The following is a 20,652-nucleotide window of genomic DNA, read 5'->3' on the forward strand; positions in this document are numbered from 1 at the left end:
CAAGTTCGAATTTCATTCTTTGTGGCTTGCATTTTGTGTAGCTATGGTAACTTCCATGCCTTTGTTGGCTCAGTTTTCCCTTCTGTGAAATGGAGGGTTACCAGTGAGATACATAATTCTTCCATGTATAGTGCTCTGTGAAGGTGCTCATGGTCACTGCAAAAATGTTATCCCTATATGAAAGATGAAGGAATCCGGATAAGGAAAATCCTTGTGGGGGAGGAAAAAAAAAACAACAATCAAACCTGTTTATAAGGTTTTGTTTGTTTGCTTTGTGTGTATACATGTACATGCTTTTTGGTCTGCTCTCTGCTGCTGTTTGTGACCCAACTACAACTTGCGTGTTCAGCCTCAGATTATCTTGTAGTAAAAGTAAATTCTCTGGACAGACATTTGTGAACTGAACTGTCATCAAGTGAAATGCTCACGTATGTAGCAACGTGTTATCGTTTTTGTGCCCTTCAGAATGCTTATCAAATATCCATAGGAAACAGACTACAGTTAGCAGTCTTCAGGTAATCATCGCTGTTCAAAAGTGTAGTTCTAGTTTAAATTATCAAATGCTAATGAAACTGGTGCTGCTTATCTTATGTGGTACAAATACCCCTATTATCCCAGAGATGACTTCTCTTTTTTTCCTGCAGCTGCTATTTCACCATACTTTGGGAATGACATGCAATTTGTAAAAGTTAACAATCCTATTTAACAAACACTTAGTATGAACTATTTTGAGATCAGGTCCCTTTCATTACATTGTTTAGAAGCAAACTAAGTAATGAGTGAATGCAACACACCTGTATGACTCCAGCTTTCCTTCTGGGAGTTTGAAAAACAGTATGGTTTTGATCTTCAGTATTAGAAGGTGTCCACATTACTTTTTGTTTCTAAACTTCAGGAAGACCTGGGTTGAAAAAAACTTCTCTGTTCAGATCACTTCACTATGATTGTTTTCTGAGGCTTTTATTTCATAAATACATCAATTCAAGGAGAGTCCAGTTGGTTTTAAGGTCAAATCTTGTGGTGAAATTTGCAGGATGCTTAAAGTCTCTTACACCAGATTCCTAAAGCCTTTTGTCTTCAAGGTATGCATAGTCAAATGGAGCAATACACATCGTTTTCAGCCTGCTCTAAAAGGCATTAATTTTTTAGTCCCATTTCACAAAACTGAAAAACTTTTAATATATCTAAATTGAGATGTTTATTCATGTTGGAAAACCCATGTTCCCATTTACAAGCTTGCTGTTTTTAGCCAGATTGGTACAGTATACACAGAAAAAGAAAGTGACACCATTTCAACAAAATATTTTAGGAACAGCAAGTGTGGCTGCGGGCAAAGGATGTTAAATGTACATGCCAAAGCACATCTGTGGGCTTGCTTTTCAGTAGAGAATTAAAGGCCTTTTGCATGATTGAAGGTCTGCACTATTTCAAAACTTGAGCTGCCATGGTTATGAAAATAACCTTCCAAATATGATAAAAGTATAAACTGAGAAGGTTTTGTGTCTGCTACAGTTTCAGGAATTTTGCTGAACCTTTTTTTTTCTCTATTAGCAAATGGGCCAAACTTTGTGTAGTTTTATTGCTGCTTGTAATGTGTTTTGTAGGATGGTATGAAGTTTAAGTCATGCTAGTTTATTATCTGTTCGTGAATTCTGTGTAGAAATAGAAACAGATACTGGTGCTACTTCTTCCTGAATTTGGGGGAAGTAGTGAAGTAGTTGGGACTGTCCATCTGTCTCGTCCTCCTTCCTTGCTACTCCTACAGTTTCTTGTGTTATAGGTTCAGCCTCCTTGTGAGCTAAAACTGGAAAAAGATCTTATCTGAGTGCTGTTTTTCTTGGGTTTGCTTTTCGTTTGGTTTGGGGATTTTTTTGGTGGGTTTTTTTTTTTGTTGGGGTTTTTTTGTTTGTTTTAAATTATTTTCCAGGAGACAAGATTTGATACCCTTGCACTTAGGCAATCCCCTTTCTCCCATCATAAGCAAATGTTTTGTTTTTATTAGAGCAAAATCATTCAGATTTCTATGTCTGTTCTGTGTATAACAAAACAGGAGAAAAACGTGACCTACTTCCATTCCCACTCAGTGCTGCTGCTCTACGGGCTGTTTAAAAGTGAAGTAACTCTGGCGTCATTTGTCCTTCTAAAGGAAAGTTGATTTTTACTGACCAACTTTTGGTTTTAGTGTTTTAGTGCTATATAATCATACCGTGTCCAGCTCATTGTATTAGCTTCTCACAAGGAAAAAAGAAGGGGCGGGGGGAACACATACAAAGAGAGATCCACATTTCTTCATAGGGGCCTGTAAATTTTTTTTTTTTTTTTTTTTTTTTTTTTGCCAGGAAAAAAAAACATAAAGTATATGGATAGAGTTTGTATGGGAGCCTTGAAAAACAGAAGCCCACAATGAAGGCCTTTTCATCAATCTTTGCAAATGCAGTATTGGAAAAGGAAGGGTACATCAGAAAAATCTTAAATTCTGCTTGCTGTTAACAGACAATATTTCACTGCAGAATATCCAAACATTCCTATATTCCAAAAAGCCAGTGAAAGCTTGAATAGATAAGCCTGGATCTTTTACACACATCTAGTGTTCCTTGCCAGCCCAGTTAGCTAGTTGCATGGCTCTTTTCAAGCAAATACAGATGCTTGGGGGAGGTGGGGGAAAGGTGGGCACTGCTGCTTTCAAAAACATTTATCACAGTATTACTGTCACTTCATATTTACTGCCTTTAACATAAAGGGAAAGTATAAAATTCATCGGTTATCTTTTCGAGCACATTTTTGTCTATTCTACTATGAAAAGGTGAATTATGTAGAATATCCCTCCCCCTTTTAACTTATTCAGCTTATGACTGGATTTCTGTACCTTTAGTTTGAGTCTGGCCCAAACTCTTGGACAAGAGCTGGCTTCAGCTGCAGTTGTAGGTGATCAGTGCCTGAAAATCAGGCCACGAGTTGAAAGTTAATGATCGTTCAGTGCTTGCAGCTGTTGGTCATAGGGTTAGCTTTATGAAGGGGTTGCATGCAAGTGTGGAGCAGATTTTTGTCTCTTGCTTTGTGTTTCTAATTTCCAATTTGGCTGTATTTACTGAAAAATTAGTTGGATATGCTAACCGAAGACTGCAGAGGTCCAAAATACACCAGTCAGTTTCAGCTAGTGTTGGGCTGGCTTATGACTACATGATAAAATGAGCAAATACAGTCCCTTTCTGCTAGGTAATGGGACAACAGCTTTAGCTAAAATGAATAATGTGAAGGAGGAAGAACATTTTTTCACCCTTGTACACATAATGATAATCATATATAGATAGATCTTGGGCGTTTTGAGAGATTGACACTTGTACCTAAGATTTGCAGAACCCAGCACTGCCAAATAGAAGTTGTGTATTATAGAAGAGAGGGTGGAGGTGTACAGTTCTGCTTCATTTTGGTCTGGTTTTGTTTCTACCGGTCTCATCTAAGTTAGTTGGAAGAGAATGGGACTGATTCCATAAAACCATAGTAAAACTTATGTTTTCTTACGTTTGTTTTTAATACGGTCTTCCCTGTAGATTCAAACCAGTTTATGTAAAAAAGAAATACAGTTTTTAAGGAACAGTAAAAATAGCTGATGGTTGCATCTACTTCTTCTGGGGAAGAAAACCCTTTAATGTTTACTGTCTATGCCGTTTCTATTATATTTACTGTTATAGTTGTTTCAGTGCCAGAAGTAATATGCTTTAAAACTACTCCTAAGCAGAAAGAGTCAGTGTTGCTCCTTTCTAGGTAATGCTGAAGACATGACTGCTTCTCGTGGTAGACTGCTGGGATGATTCGGTGACTCAGACCAGGTTTAACCCTGACTGACATGATGCCTGTCACTGATCATATCCTGCTCTCTGGGTTGAATGACGCTGATGTGACTGGAATGATACTACTGATGCTAAATAGAAAGTCAGAGTTGTTTCTTTCCCGTTAGCATCAAAGGTGAGATCAAAGTATATCACAGGAGGTAAGGATTCTTCTTCTGGTAAGGATCTGGTCTCTTTAATTAAAACCAAACCGAAGTCCTCTTTATTGTGTCTGGAAGAAAATAGTTGCTGCCTCTTTGTGGCTATATTTTGGAAAGACCAAAACATACTTGCCTGTCAGATTACTCAAGTTTATTAAACATCTGTTTTGTGTCTTATGTAAACTTTCTTTCCCTTTGAATGTGTTCAAGCTTTGTGAAATACGCAGGGTTGGAAAATGTCATCCGCTTTGAGGGATTAACACCTGGTTTCTTAAGCAACAGGAGTCTCTTAATAGAAAACAGGGTGAGGGTATAATCCTTAGTAAACATCAGTTGTAAACATTTCATTTCCATTTGCTTTTCTCTCAGAAGAGAAAGGCTTCCTCATCTTTAGGTTATCTGAGAATAAAGAGAATAATGACCAAATGGTCTTGGTCTACAACTGTTTATCTTCCACTGGAGTTCAGCTGTAGTGCCTTGGCAGGGAATTTCTGTGCCTCAAGTCCCAAGTTTTCAGAGAGAAGGACTTCATAATCCTCCTGGGACTCTGTGTCTTAAGGCTAACATTCTGGGTGAGTTTTTTTTGTTTGGCTGGTTTTGTTTGTTCGTGCAGGCATATAACGGTGGTTCATATTCCCCTTGTGGGGAAAATGCCTTCTATTAAGTGTACTCCCCACCAACTTCAGGCCAGTGTAAGCATGCCAGAAAAAGCTTAATATTAGAAAGTCTCGATACTTAACAACAAAGATTACATGTGCTTTGTTATAAGTTTGCACAAGCGTTGTGTTACTCTATTAAATTTGAAATTTCAGCCACAGTTTTATAAATGTTTAAATTATTTTCTGTAACATTTATGGGTTACGGTAATTGCTGTGTCCTAGGTATTTACCCCTGTCCTCAATATGCATATTATAACCAGTGAATAAAACAATTTTATAAAAAGAGCATTAGACAGTAAGGCAGTGCAGAAACATGAAATTTTTATGCTTTCTTAGCCAGCTTCAGCTTCAGTTCAGTATGAATTGCATTTTTTTTCCAGCTTAGGAAGTGAACAGCAGGTCAAATGTCAGTTATTCATCAGTCTGAGACTTTCTTTTCTTCTCATGCCTGAAATTATTTGGCCATCACTGTCAGACTATTTCCAATGAATATCAAGCATTTAAATATTCACTAATTGTCACACCAACCCTGCTGGATCTTCTGAAATTACAAGAAGAAAACCATTTTTTTTCCCTACAATTCTGAAACATATCAGTTGCGTTTTTCTCAGCAGAAGATTATTAGTAGATACCCAGAAAACTGTGGGTGTTTTTTTTTTTGACGGATGATTAGAATGTCCTTGTTGAAAGACAGGGAATTTTAGTGACTTGTGGTGATAATTTATGTGCTTTTCAAAACGGGAGAGAGACTAATCCACAAGCAAACTTCTGTAACCTGAGGCAGCAGGCTGTTTAAACTCCTGATTTCTTTGTTACGATGTTCTGTAGAATGAACAGAATAAGTGGGAATATAATTTTAAGCGCCAACAGCTCCAGTCCGTTTTCAGCCTGGTTTGATGTATTTGAAGATAACTGGGAAATGAATGTAATTTTCTTGAATGAGTTAGCCTAACTTGTAATCAGGGAAAGCTTCTCAGATAACGCCTTTTCACCTCTCTCGGTTCAGCTGACTCGCCGAGTCACGCAGCAGCGCTTGAGCCGGCGCAGAGCGGAGGACAGAGCTGGCCCGGGGAGGGGCGGCCGGGATGAAGAGGCAGTGCGGGAGCGCTTCTCAACGCTGCTGCTCTAGCTGAAGGGGTCAGCGAAATCACGCTGTTCAGTTTGGTAACCACGCCTGTGCCTGTAAGTTGGTTTGCACGGCATGGGTGAGGCCGGATTGATGCTCTGCGGGGGGAGCATGGGCTCCCTCCCCAGCTATGCGGCGTTCCCCTCGGCCACCCTGTTTGGAGGTGGCAGCTGTTCAGGGAACAGTGGGAGGTGTTTGCCGTCTTTCTCCTCCTCACAGTGTGAGTGTATGGGTGAGTGGGTTTTTAGTGGCAGAAGTGGAGGCTGATGTTGCTAGGACTGTGTTTCCCTATTTCAGGGGCAATGGGAGGGATGTTCTGCCTCTGGGCAGAGGAAGAAGGGGAGCTGAACTGCCTGTTGTGTGCTTCCTTCCTTCACCCTGACACTGAAGAATCTTCTGGCTCTAAAGATTTTGAAACTAGATGTCAAAGCCTCAGCTAATCACTATTTCCTTCATAGTTAGAGTGAAAACATGGTACCTTCAACAGCCTGTTCATCACACCCGTCTTGAACATGTATTTTAGGATGAGATTAATTGCTCTCTGGAGGTGCTTGTGTATCCCTGTAAGGGGAGCATAGGCCAATAGCTTAGACTTCATTTATCATCTAGGCACCTAACTTGTTCACAGAAATTCCTTTGTTTCCTTTTAGCTCCCAACCATGCCAAAGTGATCCCTGCACCCCAGAGCTGTCTGGCAATGCTGTCTAGCTCAGATGTACTGGGGTAGGTAAATTGTACCTGCCGGTAGTGCTGCTTTTTGCTGTCCTAGTTGTAACAGGGAACAGTTGTAACAAAAGAAAGTGTGCTTTGGAGGAACAGTGCATTGGTACTGTGCTGCAGTGGTGCACATGCATGCCATGATTTTCTTAAGCCTGTTCTTTGTCAGCACAAGGTGGTCAAGCTCAAATTACTTTCCTTAAGCTCTGTATGAAAAACAGTCATCTCTGCTTCTGGGCATATGCTCTGGAGGGGCATAATGAATGAGCAGGATAAGCTTCTGGGAGAAAATAGCTGCCTTCCTCCTCCTCCTCCTTCTGAAGTGTGATTGATTAAATAAGTGTGTGTTGTCCATAGCTGAAGAAATGCAGCATAAGTGTGATGCTTTGCCAAGAACACAATCTCATGTTAGACTTCAGGCATTTCAAAGTACACCCGGTTTATAGTCCTGCACTGAGCAAAAGATCAGAAAACTTGGGCTCAGATGCAAAGCACTACTGGTATGTGATTATAGAATCATAGAATTGTTTAGGTTGGAAAAGACCTTTAAGATCATCAAGGCCAACCGTTAACCTAGCACTGCCAAGTCCACCACTAAACCATGTCCCTAAGCACCACGTCTACCCATCCTTTAAATACCTTCAGGGATGGGGACTCAACCACTTCCCTGGGCAGCCTGTTCCAGTGCCTGACTACCCTTTTGGTGAAGTTTTTCCTAATATCCAATCTAAACCTCCCCTGACGCAGCTTGAGGCCGTTTCCTTTCATCCTATTGCTTGTTACTTGGGAGAAGAGACCGACCCCCACCTGGCTACAGCCTCCTTTCAGGTAGTTGTAGAGAGCAATAAGGTCTCCCCTCAGCCTCCTCTTCTCCAGACTAAACAACCCCAGCTCTCTCAGCTGCTCCTCATAAGACTTGTGCTCCAGACCCTTCACCAGCTTCGTTGCCCTTCTCTGGACATGTTCCAGCACCTCGATGTCCTTCTTGTAGTGAGGGGCCCAAAACTGAACACAGGACTTGAGGTGTGGCCTCACCAGTGCCGAGGACAGGGGGATGATCACTTCCCTAGTCCTGCTGGCCACACTATTTCTGATGCAAGCCAGGACGCCATTGGCCCTCTTGGCCACCTGAGCACACTGCTGGCTCATATTCAGCTGGCTGTCGACCAGCACCCCCAGGTCCTTTTCTGCCAGGCAGCTCTCCAGCCACTCCTCCCCCAGCCTGTAGCGTTGCATGGGGTTGTTGTGACCCAAGTGCAGGACCCGGCACTTGGCCTTGTTGAACCTCATACAGTTGGCCTCGGCCCATGGATCCAGCCTGTCCAGGTCCCTCTGCAGGGCCTTCCTACCCTCCAGCAGATCAACACTCCCTCCCAACTTGGTGTCATCTGCAAACTTCCTGAGGGTGCACTCAATCCCCTCATCCAGACCATTGGTAAAGATGTGAAACAGAACCGGCCCCCAACACTGAGCCCTGGGGAACACCACTTGTGACTGGCCGCCAACTGGATTTAACTCCATTCACCACCACTCTCTGGGCCCGGCCATTCAGCCAGTTTTTTACCCAGCAAAGAGTATGCCCATCCAAGCCATGAGCAGCCACTTTCTCCAGGTTAGATCACACAGTGTGATGAATGGCCATTCAGAGCATTGTGAATTTCAGTAACTTATATTGCAAGTAAAAGCGTATCTCCCTGTAACTTGTTCTCTCACCTGTTTGAGAGATGAAGGAATGTTTATTGTGGAATCCCTGTGCAGCTGCTTTCCTCCAGTTTTTTTTTTAACAGAATAGCAAGCTATCTGTGTAAACAAAGGCTTAAGCAGTACATGATAAAAGAATGGCAACATTTTATAAATTGTCCATTCATTTCCCTTTCAGTTCATTCTCAGTTGAATATGGTCATGTGTAAACAATTTTTGCCTGGTGATAACACAACCTGTCGAAATGCCTCTCTCCAGGTTTATTTGCCTACTATGGATTCCTTGCTCTGCATCCAACCTTGCTTTGCCTTTTAGCTTGGGATGTTTATTTTTTCTTTTTGCACTGGGATTCATGTCTGCTTGTTTGTCGCAGGTCATCACCTGTGCTTTTTCTTTCCTCAAAACTTAAGTCTGTCACAAGCCCTCTCTTCTTCCCTGCTTGTGCAGGATGCCTGGGTTGCTCAGCCAGTGGAGCCACGGCCTTAACAACTGCTGCAGGTGGCGTTCCCACCTGCTCTGCTGCACTGGCAAGGATGCTTGTCTGACTCTGTGGTAAGGCAGCCCACCAGGGCAACCCTGCATAAAAAGCTTTGGTTTTGACCAGTTTAGCTACAATCAGGAGCTTGCTACAAAATCAGATAGATGCTGATGTGGGTAGGGAAGGGGACAGGACCATGTTAGCAGTGGTTCAGACTTGGGTAAAGCTGCTGTGGAAATGCACAGCTGCAGAGGTGGGAGAAAGAATAAATGTTAGGAACTCCTCCAACCCTTAAAATGCTTAAGAATATGACTTTATATCGGTTCATATTTTAGCACTTCCTTGGTTTTCTCGTTGGTATCTCTTGTTCCTTGCTTGGCACTAGAACATGCCACCTTATATTGCTTATCCTCCTTCTCCTCTCTGCCTCTCCACAGCTCCTTTGCAACTGCTGGTTCAATTCCTTGCTATTGGTATTCTCCAAACAAACAGGAGATAGCAGTGCAGAAAGATGCGGCAGTCCTGGGTGCATCTCCTAGGTCTTCAACCAGCTTCATTCTGATGATGATCTCCTCCCTCAGCGCGATGTCAGGTCGTTGTATTACAAGTCACGTGTTGGGCTGTAGAGGGGAGCAAGCGCTCATCACTTTTAAAGGCCGGATCTGCCCTGCAGAGCTGGGGACGCTTTTTGCAATGGCGTAGTCAAATTCTCATCCGTAGCCAAACTCTGCAAGCGGGATGATCTATCCAAATTTTACCTACAATAATTTGTAGTTTTAAAGTGAAATTTGACCAGCTTAAAATAAACTAAAAAAACGTACAATTAGGATGAAGTGATTAAAGCAGTATGTCTTTGTCTAACCTTGGTACAATCTAAAGGGGCTCCACTGGTTTCCAGCTTTAGAAGCCCTCAGAAAGACTTAGTGATAGGCTGCTTACCTGTAAACTTGTCTCCACTGCTCCAACGAGGTGCCTTGACAAGGCTGTGATTACAGTACGCACGTGCAATTAAATGTTGCCTTTTACATGCCGATGCATAAATCACATAAAATGCATGGCTGAAAATGTCTCTAAAGCCTTTGTACATATTTAAATAAGGCTAGTGTGTTAAAATCATTTTTGGATAAATATGTCAGTTTTTGAACAAAAAGTGATGCATGAAGCACACCTCAAGCACCAGATAACTCAGCGAATACAAACAGCAATAGCAGAAGTAGATTACAATATCTTCTTTTCTTATCCCCATCCCCTAAAATGAGGCTTTGACTGAGAAATTGCACAAACATAATGCTGCCAGAATATAAATAGCAAATGGTAAGTTGTGACTTAGTGCCAATTTTCTTTTTGATGGCCTGTTGGCAGATGCAAATATTCATGCAGAGCACAGCAGCAGGCAGTTTTTCTCCTCATTTCTTTCAGTTACCTTCTCACCTGGTTTTCTGATTGAACCTGGAGTCCTTTTTTTTCTTCAGTTTTCCTTGCTTTTATAATTCTGGTCCTGTTCTCGTGCCATAATATCTTCATATGGTTCTTGCTGAATTTATTTGTAATAATCTCCATTTAGTAGACAGTGGACAGTATTTGCGTGTAGATGTTGCTTAGTATTCAGAGGCTAGTTCTTCATGCGTAAGGGGGGACATCTTTTGCTCTTAACAACTCTTCACATTTCATTGCTTCATTACCTGGTGCAGATGCTCAATTTTATTCCCTTCTGTCATCTCACCCTCATCTAACTTCTCAGTTTTGTGTTTTCTTAGAAAACATCCATTTTTGTATCCTCTGTATGGACAAGTTGTATAGCTCTTTGTAATACCTTGTTACAGAGCTCTCTTTCTGGTGTTTTACAAGGAGCACATTTGAGCAGAAGAGCCGATACTGGATCTGGAGTGACTGTAAGTTAGGGGAACACCTTCCCTTTCTGATTGCCGACAGGGATGAGCCAGATCCTCAGGCACTGTACGTTGTCTTAGGTTGACTGGAGTTACTGGAAATAAGCTGGGTTACATTATGAGATAAAAAGATCCAGGGGTCTCCTCCGCGAGTGTTGCCTATTGGAATTAATCTCAGATACCACAATTTTCATGAACAGAATTGAAATAAAAAGGATTTGGCAGAATTAAGTAAGTTAATGCATGTAAATTGAGGTGAAAGTGAATGCTTTGTCAAACCTTATATAAAAAGATATCTTACAGGAATTGTAAAAGAGCCTTATCAAGTAGTTTCTAGTGTTGGATTCACACTGCAACCATAAATAAATGTAGCCTGGTGTTTTATGCTCTTAGATGTTCCAGAGTAATTGAGAAACACCTCTGCACCCAGGGACAAACACTGGCGGCTGGCAAAAGAAAACACTTTTCATGAAGGCACATGAGTGCTCACTCATAGTGCGACAGAGGCTGGAAGGGACCTCTGGAGGTAGTCTGGTCCGACTCTTTGCTCAAGGCAGGGCCAGCTGTGAGCAGGTTACTCAAGGTCCCTAAGAAACACTAACTGTGAGGATTCGGGACGACTGTGTTTTAGGAACTTTTTGCTTTGAGAGCCTTAGTTGAAGTTCAGAGCTACCAGTTGAAGATCTGTCGCTTCTAAGCCTGCGACTGGCAACTCTGAGGTAGAAAGCTTCAGGTTTCTGTGTGGCAAATGGGCGTTTGCAGCCGTATCGGTGTGCTTATAAAAGAATCGAGGCAGTAGTCATTTTATACATGAGAGACATGTCATAAGCTTGCTTATGTTCTAGAGTTCGTCAAACCCGTCAGATTTTCTTCTTCGTTTTTTACTTCATGTCAAAGGATTACTTTGGGTATGTGTGCTTTGAAAGACTATGGAAGACTCTAAAAATAAAATTCAAGTGGAAAGCAGACGCTTCAAATGGCTGATTGTGTCACAACATGTTCAACTCTGTGATTTTGGCAATCTCGGGAAGAGCAAGGTAGAAACATCAAGCTGCAGGAGAGCAGGCTGTGTGAACAGGGGAGACTTTCATAACTGCAGCTGCTTAAAAAAAGTCAACACCACTCCTCCCTTCCCCCAAAAATCTTGTGAAAACCTTCTGGAATCATACCAGCTGTGGAAGAGCTAGGTTTTCATTCTTTTTCCATCAAGTCAAACTAGATTGCTCTTGTTAGAGAAACAGAATTAGGAGCAGGTAATCTTTTTGTTTCACTAACATAAGCTGAGTCTAGCCGTTGCCATTTCTTTTTGTATCCATTCCATGAAACAAATAACTTTGAACAGATATATGCCTTTCAGTGGAAAGGTCACTTCTCCGCAGAGCGTTTCAGATCTGTACTGCTTGCGTTTCATTACAGGGAAGATTGCATGCGCACAACTTAGCCAGGAGAAGCGACAAAAGGTTACTGAGGAAACAGTTCAGCGTTTTCTTGGGCTGAGGGAACAAATCTTTGAGGGGTCAGTTAACACTGTTGTTGCTAGTTGTGCTGAAATGACTTATTTCCCGTATAGGTATAGCTGTGAAGTAAATTGGTTGTGTGTGTTTTGGGTTCACCTTTTTTTTTTTTTTTAATCCCTTTGAGCTTCTTCTACTTAGGATGCTGTGGGGGAAGAAAAAAAAAAAACAGAACTCACATCCTCAGCCTCTGTGGTAATATTTTACTGAAAGTTAAACTGAAAGTTAACTCCTTCACCACTCCCAGAATTAATTCACTAGCCACTGCCTGTTAATTACTTGAAAATAGAAATTTTTGACAAAATGGAACTTGTTCACCTGACAATAAAGTAGCATGAAAGGATTAAATAACTCAAATAATTAACACAAACTAATACTTTTGAATCTGTTGATAGCTTAGGTGTTAGCATTTGAATTTTCTATTTCAAATTAGCAAGATGTTTTAACAGGAGATGTTCATTTAACAGAAGATGCCTGGCTAGTTTGACTGTGAATTATGATTATTCCTGAAGATAAATAACTTGTCCTCCTCTCCCACAGACATCTTAGCACCATTCACGAGTAATTCATTTGTCCTTCTTAGCCATCAGATCTTCACATTGATATTTGCCAGGTGAACAGATGTTACCAATTACTGTTGTTTTCATCTGAGGGCATTTGAAGGCCCCGAAAGGCTGTCTCATGGTGTTGCAGATTCCTTTGAAAAGGTCATGCGCGTGGAAGGCGATACCGTATCAATGAATTCACTTCTTGTAGAAATGGTCCATGGATTCCTGGGCGCTTGTTGCCATAGACTGAAAACCAGTGCACTAGTGCTTGGGTATGTATATGGCCCTGTTACCTCAGCATATGAATTGTTTTTTACTCTTCTTCTGTCACAATTGTACACAGTATTCTGGCCCTGAAGAGCACTGTAGCAACAAGCGGAGCCCTCTCTGTAGAGGGAGTGCCTTTGCCTTTGCTTTCAGGAGCGGGTTTCTTTTGCATTCCTATACTGATAGCTAAGGGGACCAGAGAGTGAGCTGGAACGCTAGGCCCATGATTTTCTAGTTCTAGCAAGAACTAGAATTTCTAGTTCTAGCAAGAAAGTTCTAGCAGTTCACTGCTGCTTATATAAAGAAAGTCCTTCTTTTACCTCATCTAAATGGATGTATTAGTTTCATCAACTGTTCCCCTAATCTCTGCTTTGTAAGGTTTGAGCTGTTCTATTTAAACTGCATGACAAAAATGGGCCAATTATTAATCTCTTTGGTCATTGACTGACTAGCAGAGTGATAGGTGAAGATGATGAGTCTTTTTAGGGGAGGGCAAATCTTACTTTTGTGACAGATTAAATGCAGGCAGGAGAGTGACGGAAAAAGGGTAGGATAGATGGGGAAAAGGGGCGTCTGAAGATGCAAATGTATACGAAAGCACATTAAGAGAAGGAGGAAAGAATTGTTCTGGACTTGTATAAATCTGTAACTTTCCTGAATGAAATTGGGTTTTTTTTGGCTGTACTTGCAACACTGGTGCATTCGTGTGTTAAACATCACAGCATGACGCAGTCACATAAAGAAAGAGCACTAGAAAATAGAAGTGAGTGCCCAGTGCAGTCAGTGTCAGAACTGGAAGCAGAATCCCTCACTTGCTCCTCTGTTTAATGGCCTCCTATCAGATGCTTACACATAGCAGAGAGTAATGTTGTAGCTCTTAAAGTACTGCAAACTGCAAGTCTGTTACATTAATATGATTAATTTGAACTAAAAGCTGTAGCTAAGATACTGCTAAGGCACGGTTGCGTATAGAGCTGTAAAGTTGCATGTGCAGCCACAGCATAACTGCTATGTCTCTTCATGTTCTGTAATGGCAGAAAGGGACTGATCTGTTAATTTTATTTTTGGCAGTATCGATATAGCTGTCGGGAGAATGATCTTTTAAATAATATATTAAATCCAAATTACAGTGGTCTAAAATATATTCAAGTGAAGAAAATACCTTCAATAAAAATACCCAAAACAACCAAATCAGTCCAGGCCGTTACAGATATCCCAAAACAATGGACACTTCACTTCCAAAACGAAACCTAAGTGGTAAACTTATCAGTAAGGTGGTGCAAATCAGCTTATGCCAGCTCCACACTTTGAAACGTTGCAAGCTGCAGCAGTTCAAAAAGCAACCCAGGCTTCTGAAAACGCAAGGGAATTGCCTGCCCCAGCTGCTTGAGGGAGTTCATCTCCTATTTGGCTTCACATCTGCTCATTGCCTCTCTCTGCTGCCCCGTCTTCACACCGGAGCAGGAGCCCTGTGTTTCTCCTGGCCCCTTTTGCCCGTTCCAGCTTCTCATTTCCTAGGCTCCTGCCCCTGTTTCAGCCTGTTGCCAGCTGCCCGGGGAGAGCTACCATAAGAGTATCGCCGAGTATTGCTTGCTGCATGAGTGCTGACCCTTGGGGGGGAGAGGAAGGACGGTGCAGTCTGGCTCTTGTAGGACAGGCTGTCTTCTCCAGAAGGGCAGGGAAGTGAGGCAAGAGCAGCTGCTGGAACAAGTTTCCCAGCATCCGGCTGAAATGACCAACAAGGTAATTCCAAATTACCGGAAAGGTAGGCTTCCTGCTGCCATGGCAACTGAAGTTCCAGTCCTGACTGAATTGCGATTCATGGAAAAAATAAGGTAGGAATTGGCAAGGCTAGTCCTGCTTATTCTTCTGCGCTTTCATTTTCAGTTTCTCAGTGATTGAGTGTTTGAGATAGAGACATTGAAAGGGAATGTTCATGTTTAAAACAAAATTGGAAATGTTTGGTTTTCTTGCATTCTTTTTAAGAGAGTGGAAACCTTTTCATCCTTGGTACAAGAAAGCTTTTATTGAGCCAAGCTTGAGCTAAGTATGATGAGAAGTCAATAAAACTTGTAAGTAGCTTGAAGGTTTTTTCAAGTTTGCAAGAACTTTTGTCCAGTGAGCCTTTGTCCCAGAGAGAAAATGTTTAGCTTGAAGGTTAAGATGAATTAGGTGACTTTTGATTATCCAAAGAATGAAGGCTGTGTTCGTACCCTCATTCCTGTTCCTTTGCATATGGTTCTTTCATCTATTCAGTCTGTGCTAGTCAAGGAGGAGGCCTGTTTGAAGAAGGCACTATAGAGCACTCTGTCTCTCATCCAGCAACAGCTGAATACTTTATGGAAGTATATTAAGTCCTTGACAGGAGAAGGTAGCCAGCTGGCTGCTGCAGCAGGATGTTCTTGTTCTCCCTCACAACCAAAAAGAAGGAGTTGGCAGAGCGCCTGCTGAGCTTTCTGGGGAAGAGGAAAGGCACAGACTCTTGCAGTATTTTAACTAGGTGGGCCGTTAACCAAAAAATTAAAGCAGAAAGCACACATTTCAAGTCTGCCCAGGCCACCAGATGGAAAGTGGTAAAGGACTGACTTTAATATGAGTAATTACCACCCAAGAGCCTCCACGGTTTGGGGTAGCTTAAGAATCTGCTTGCTTAAAGGTTGCAAACAGGTAAAGTAACTGCACTAGTATTTGTCCTGCTTGAAACAGCATGCAGAGCGGTGGTGTCTCACTGGTTAAAATAGTGATGTGACAGTTCTACAAAATCTGGAGTTTGGAGGTTATTTTAATGTCCTTTCTTGTCCTAATGACTAGACTTCAAGTAAAGATGTCATAGAATCATCAAGGTTGGAAAAGACCGTTAAGATCATCGAGTCCAACCGTTAACCTAACACTGCCAAGTCCATCCATACCATGTCCTCAATGTCAGCGTGGGTTACCAAGAAAGATAACTGAAAAGAAAGGAATTCACGTTATAATTGGCAAGTTCAGAAAAGAGAGAGCGCTAGAACAGTGCTCACCATTTCATTATGCCAAGTTTTGAAACAACACAAGATACTATCTAGTCAATCATCCATTTCCAAAAAGCAAGCAGGTGGAAACAGCTTTAAGGCACAGCCAGTTAGCATGAAAATAGATACATATTTGGGGGTTGAATGACCAAATGTGCTGAGGTACAAGTATTTGAAACAAACCAAACCTCAGGTCATTAATTTACAGCCTGTTCTTCCCTATACGCTTCCTTGAAGGAACTCTCCCAAGAAATGCTGTGTGAATGCTCCATTGACTGATAAAGTAAAGCTCCTTGTTTAAGCACTGAAGTTGGTGGTCCAGGAGATGCTTTCAGTAATGTAATGAAGGAATCCTGCTGGCTTATATAGACTCAAAGGACAAATCAGATCTGGGTTCTGTGTTCATAGATGCTGTTCAGTGACCTCTGCTGTATTTCGGAACAGACCTTCTCCCGGGTTTTTCATGAGTACTGAAGATAAAGATGATACTAACAATAAGTGCAGAGGCCTTTATGGATTTTTGGTGATCGAGTTTCATGTACTCGAAAGGTATTTGAAACAAACATGTCATAGAGGTTCAACCATTACAAATATGCATTCAGATAATATAGTTCTTTGAATACATAGTCATACTAAGCCTCCATGTCCAAGGCCCAGGTCACCATTGATGAAGATGATGTCATAATTATCCATGTGGTCTGGACTGACCTTTCAAAAGGCAGGAAATATTGCTCCGAATTGCTTTCCCCTAATTTTCTTTTGATTGACCTCTTGAGTAGATTGGGAAAAAAACTTGAATGCTGGTATCAGTTTACTCTCCCCTCCCAAACTGGCAAAATTAAAATAAGCTCTGATACTTTTGTGCTAATTCATGGTGAATCAGATGTGTTAATTAAAAAAAAATACTTTTGACTCCTAAATGAACTGGTTACGGCTCTGGTTTAAGGTTGCAGGTTGTTATAATAGGTGCTGTTTTTAGCACTGTCTTAGTTGCTGTTCATCCACTTCACAAGATTAAAGATTATCTGGCACCATTTGATGCAAATAACCAATCTGCCTCAAAATAGCAGAACCATACAGAGGTGGGTGAGCTGTGTTGTACATCCATCTGAAGTCTGTTTTTCCTTAGCTTTCGTTAGCAGCGAGCACAGTCACACTGGAAGTAATTAAAAATATGGGAATACTTTGTGTGTGTAATGTAGATGTAACTACTAATTGAGATGTTGAAAGTAACTTTGACTCTTTGTCAAGCACACTGTGTAGTCTTTGCTTGCAGATTTACTTTGCAGCTTGAGGACCCGCTTCAGCTACTAGTAGAGCTCTGCGGGCAAAGGTTGAGAGGAGGGTTGGGAATTTATTGTGCTTTTTCAGTTGTTCAGAGAAGAGGGAATGGATACAGCTCAGGTTTCTCTTAGCGAGTTGAAGGAATTTGAGTCCTTGTTTTTAGACTAGCAGCTGCTTGAGGCTTCAAAGCTGTATATGTGTGAAAGAAAGGAAAAGAGGGAAGGAGGAACGCATAACGGTGCTAATCTTATGTTAACATAAATGTAAGGGTTGAAGCCCCAGCTGTAAGAAAACATCTGCAGTAGCAGAGGGGATACTCAAAACACATGCGTTCAGGGCTTTCAGAAACAGGTAATGCATCATAAAGACCTCGGTATATTGACTGTATATTCAATTTTTTAAAAATCTGTAGCTATTTTTCAGTTTTACTTCCAAGAAAAGTAGTATATTTTTAGTTACGAAATTTGACCAGCAATTTTGTTACTGAGCAATCTGTATGTAATCTACGATAAGGAGAACGCTTTAAAGAATTTGTCATACGTGGAAGAATTGGGTAGTAAGGAGAGAGGTTAACTTAAAAATTACCTCTAGTTTCATTTGGAGGAAGAAAATAGGAACCTTTATTTGCTTATTTTTACTTCTGGTCCAAGTGCTGAGAGCACTTAAATGTCTCTCTCCCCTGTTTTTTACTGTGTGTGTTGTCAGACTTCTAATGTCTCCAGCTGAAAAAGGAAATTAAGCTGGAATCCCAGTTCCGTCTGTTCTTTTGTACAGCAGCACTTTCTCACAACAGGGCAGCTACTTGAAGCGGAGCAGGAATGTGTTGCCAGTTTGTCTCAAACTCTTGCTAACCACATGGGAAAAGCTCAAGAGCAGAGAGAAAAAATCTTGGCCTTGGGGGGCGGAGGAACTCACAGACCTGAAGAAGCACTCATTACTGGGTACAGGAATGAAAAGTGTTGCTTGTTTTTGGGAGGGAGCTAGCTCTGCTATAGACTTCTGCAAGAAATCTAGCTCTGGGGGTTGCATTAAAAAATACAGTTAATAGGCCAAATAAACCTGACGATTATTAAAATGTCTCATTTCTCTCCTACAGTTAGGTAATCTGTTTCAAATTCCAGATCACTGAGCAGAAGAAGTTAGGTTTTATATCGGTCAAACACTAGTGTTTTATTAATATACTATTTAAAGAGAAAGTGAGAGAGAGTGTGTGTATTAGTATATATAACATTACGGAATCACAGACTGGCTAAGGTCAGAAGGGACCTCTGGAGGTCATCTGGTCTAACCTGGCTCAAGCAGGGCCACCCAGGACCAGTTGCTCAGGACCATGCCCAGACAGCTTCTGAAAACCTCCAAGGATGGAGACTCCACAGCCTCTCTAGGCAGCCTGTACCAGTGCTTGGTCACCCTCGCAATTTCTAGATCATTGATGGCTGTACTGACAATCGCTCTGCAGGGCCCCACATACACACTTGTCACTTTGGGGCGTGAAGGCTGTGGCGTTGGCAAGGAAATGTCACTGAATGCGTTAGGTTGCTTTTACTGTTTAGCTGGTGAATTCTCAGTAGTGGACAATCCACTCCTATGTGCCATTCGGTAAGGGATGAAACCGCATTTGAACTCCTGCCACGTGTGGAACATAAAGATAAGATCTCTTGTCAGAAAGGCTTCAAAGTCACCTATCATCAACTGCGTAGAAACCTTTGACACATGAGCCAGTTCCTGTGAAACTAGGTGGACTGGATGCCAAGCACGTGTTCTGAAACAAAACAGAATTACCGCCAAAAGTCTTTACAGACTTACATGTCTTAGAGGCGTCTTTTGTTTTTTACTTTTGAGTGGTGATTTTGCTACAGGACTTGATGTAAGTCATCGGAGAAATTAATGTTAGATTTTGCAATTTTAAACTGCTTGGAAGAAAGGTTGATGATTCAACTAGCACAGCTTTCAGTGTCCCTGCTATTATAAAAGATAAGTTCTACAAAATGTGTTTTAACAGGTATGTATTAGCATTGGAAATTATTATTTGCATTTTGGAGTTAATCAATAATGCCTATCATACAACCCCTGGAATACACTGACTTGCGGTGTTAGACACAGTAGCTACAGACAGGGATAGAAAGTTCCTGCTTAATCTTCAGACTAGCAATCTACATAGAGAAGAGAGAATTGTTCTTTCTCTACTTCTGTTCATCCTTTGCAAAAGAAGACAGGTTAAGGGATGTGATTTGAGGGGTGACATAAGAGTTTTGTACCAGAACTGTGAAAAAGAACTGTTTCTTGCAACTAAGCTGAGTGCGGTAATCGCGAAATTACTGTTTTCTTATATTAGAGAAGTTATGGATATTTTAGTTCCTTGCCAAAGATTAAATATTGACATTCATTTCTAACAGTTGAAGCACTAGTGTAATCCCATGGGATGAGGCTTCATAAGCTGCAAAACCATCTGATAAATAGATATTTAGCCTTGGCTAGGACTTTGTCCCATAGAGCCATACTAAGCTTGGGTTTATCTCACGTGCCATTTGTTTGGGATGCTTTTATTCAATAAACTGTCTCTGATTAATCATAACATTTACTCAGACCCACTCTGTTTAACATGCCTTCATCCCCGCCCCCCAGCTATTAAGAACACAGTGCTGTGTAGGGATGTAAGTGCCCCTTCACTGCAGAAATTCTTTTCCAAGAGTCCAAACTAGCCCAGGTCCAAGATTTTTCTTGCAAATGCTCCAAATAATGGTTTTAGTTAAGTCAGAAATGCTGGGTTAGTAACTTCATTGATTATTTTTGTCACATTAAGCTTGAACTACTAAATCAGACAGCAGTTGCTGTTTTGAATGCAAGCAGAACCGTAGCTGGCATCAGCAGCTACTGTGCTATTTTGCATTCTCTGTCTGTAGTGAGATTCTTCTGTTTCACTTTGGTACCTGCTGGCATTTACAGACCTCGGTTCTTGAATAGCAGGTGCACTGTGACAGTCAAAAATATGCATGCACAAACTTATGAGATGGAGATCCTACTTACATGCCTTACAAGGGAAGGGAACCTAAAATGCACACCCAAGACAAATTATCTGTATAACTTGATACTGTTAGCAGCTGTTGTCAACTTCTGTCAGACAAGTTATTCAAAGTTAAGTGTTTATAAAGCATCCTGTATCCCTCTACCTGAATAATTTACTGTTAAAAGTATTAAGAAAGTTCAAATATAATTCTTTTGAGGTATCTGTAGAACAGGGCAATATAAAATAATCAGACATCTTCTGTCATTTTTAACAGTGCCCCAAAATATTTCTGTTCCAAACATTGAGGTACGTACTTTTTTTTTATATTAAAGGGACAGGCAAGTCTTTTTCCTTATAGTTTGTCCACTGCCCTTTTTTTGCAACTGGGCAAAAATGTGAATCTTCTGTTTTTGAAGCATTTCTATCTGGGAATATCCCACTGATTAAGCTCTATATGAGACAA

At 41.2% G+C, this 20,652-nt stretch overlaps 1 protein-coding gene across 2 annotated transcripts in view; it reads left to right on the forward strand.

Moving 5' to 3' along the window:
- FARP1 (FERM, ARH/RhoGEF and pleckstrin domain protein 1) overlaps positions 1-20,652 on the forward strand; it is a 218,154-nt gene that overhangs the window by 43,893 nt on the left and 153,609 nt on the right. The window lies entirely within an intron of this gene.

The sequence above is a fragment of the Platalea leucorodia genome (genome assembly GCF_965183815.1).
Source record: "Platalea leucorodia genome assembly, chromosome: 2".
Taxonomy (NCBI): Eukaryota; Metazoa; Chordata; class Aves; order Pelecaniformes; family Threskiornithidae; genus Platalea; species Platalea leucorodia.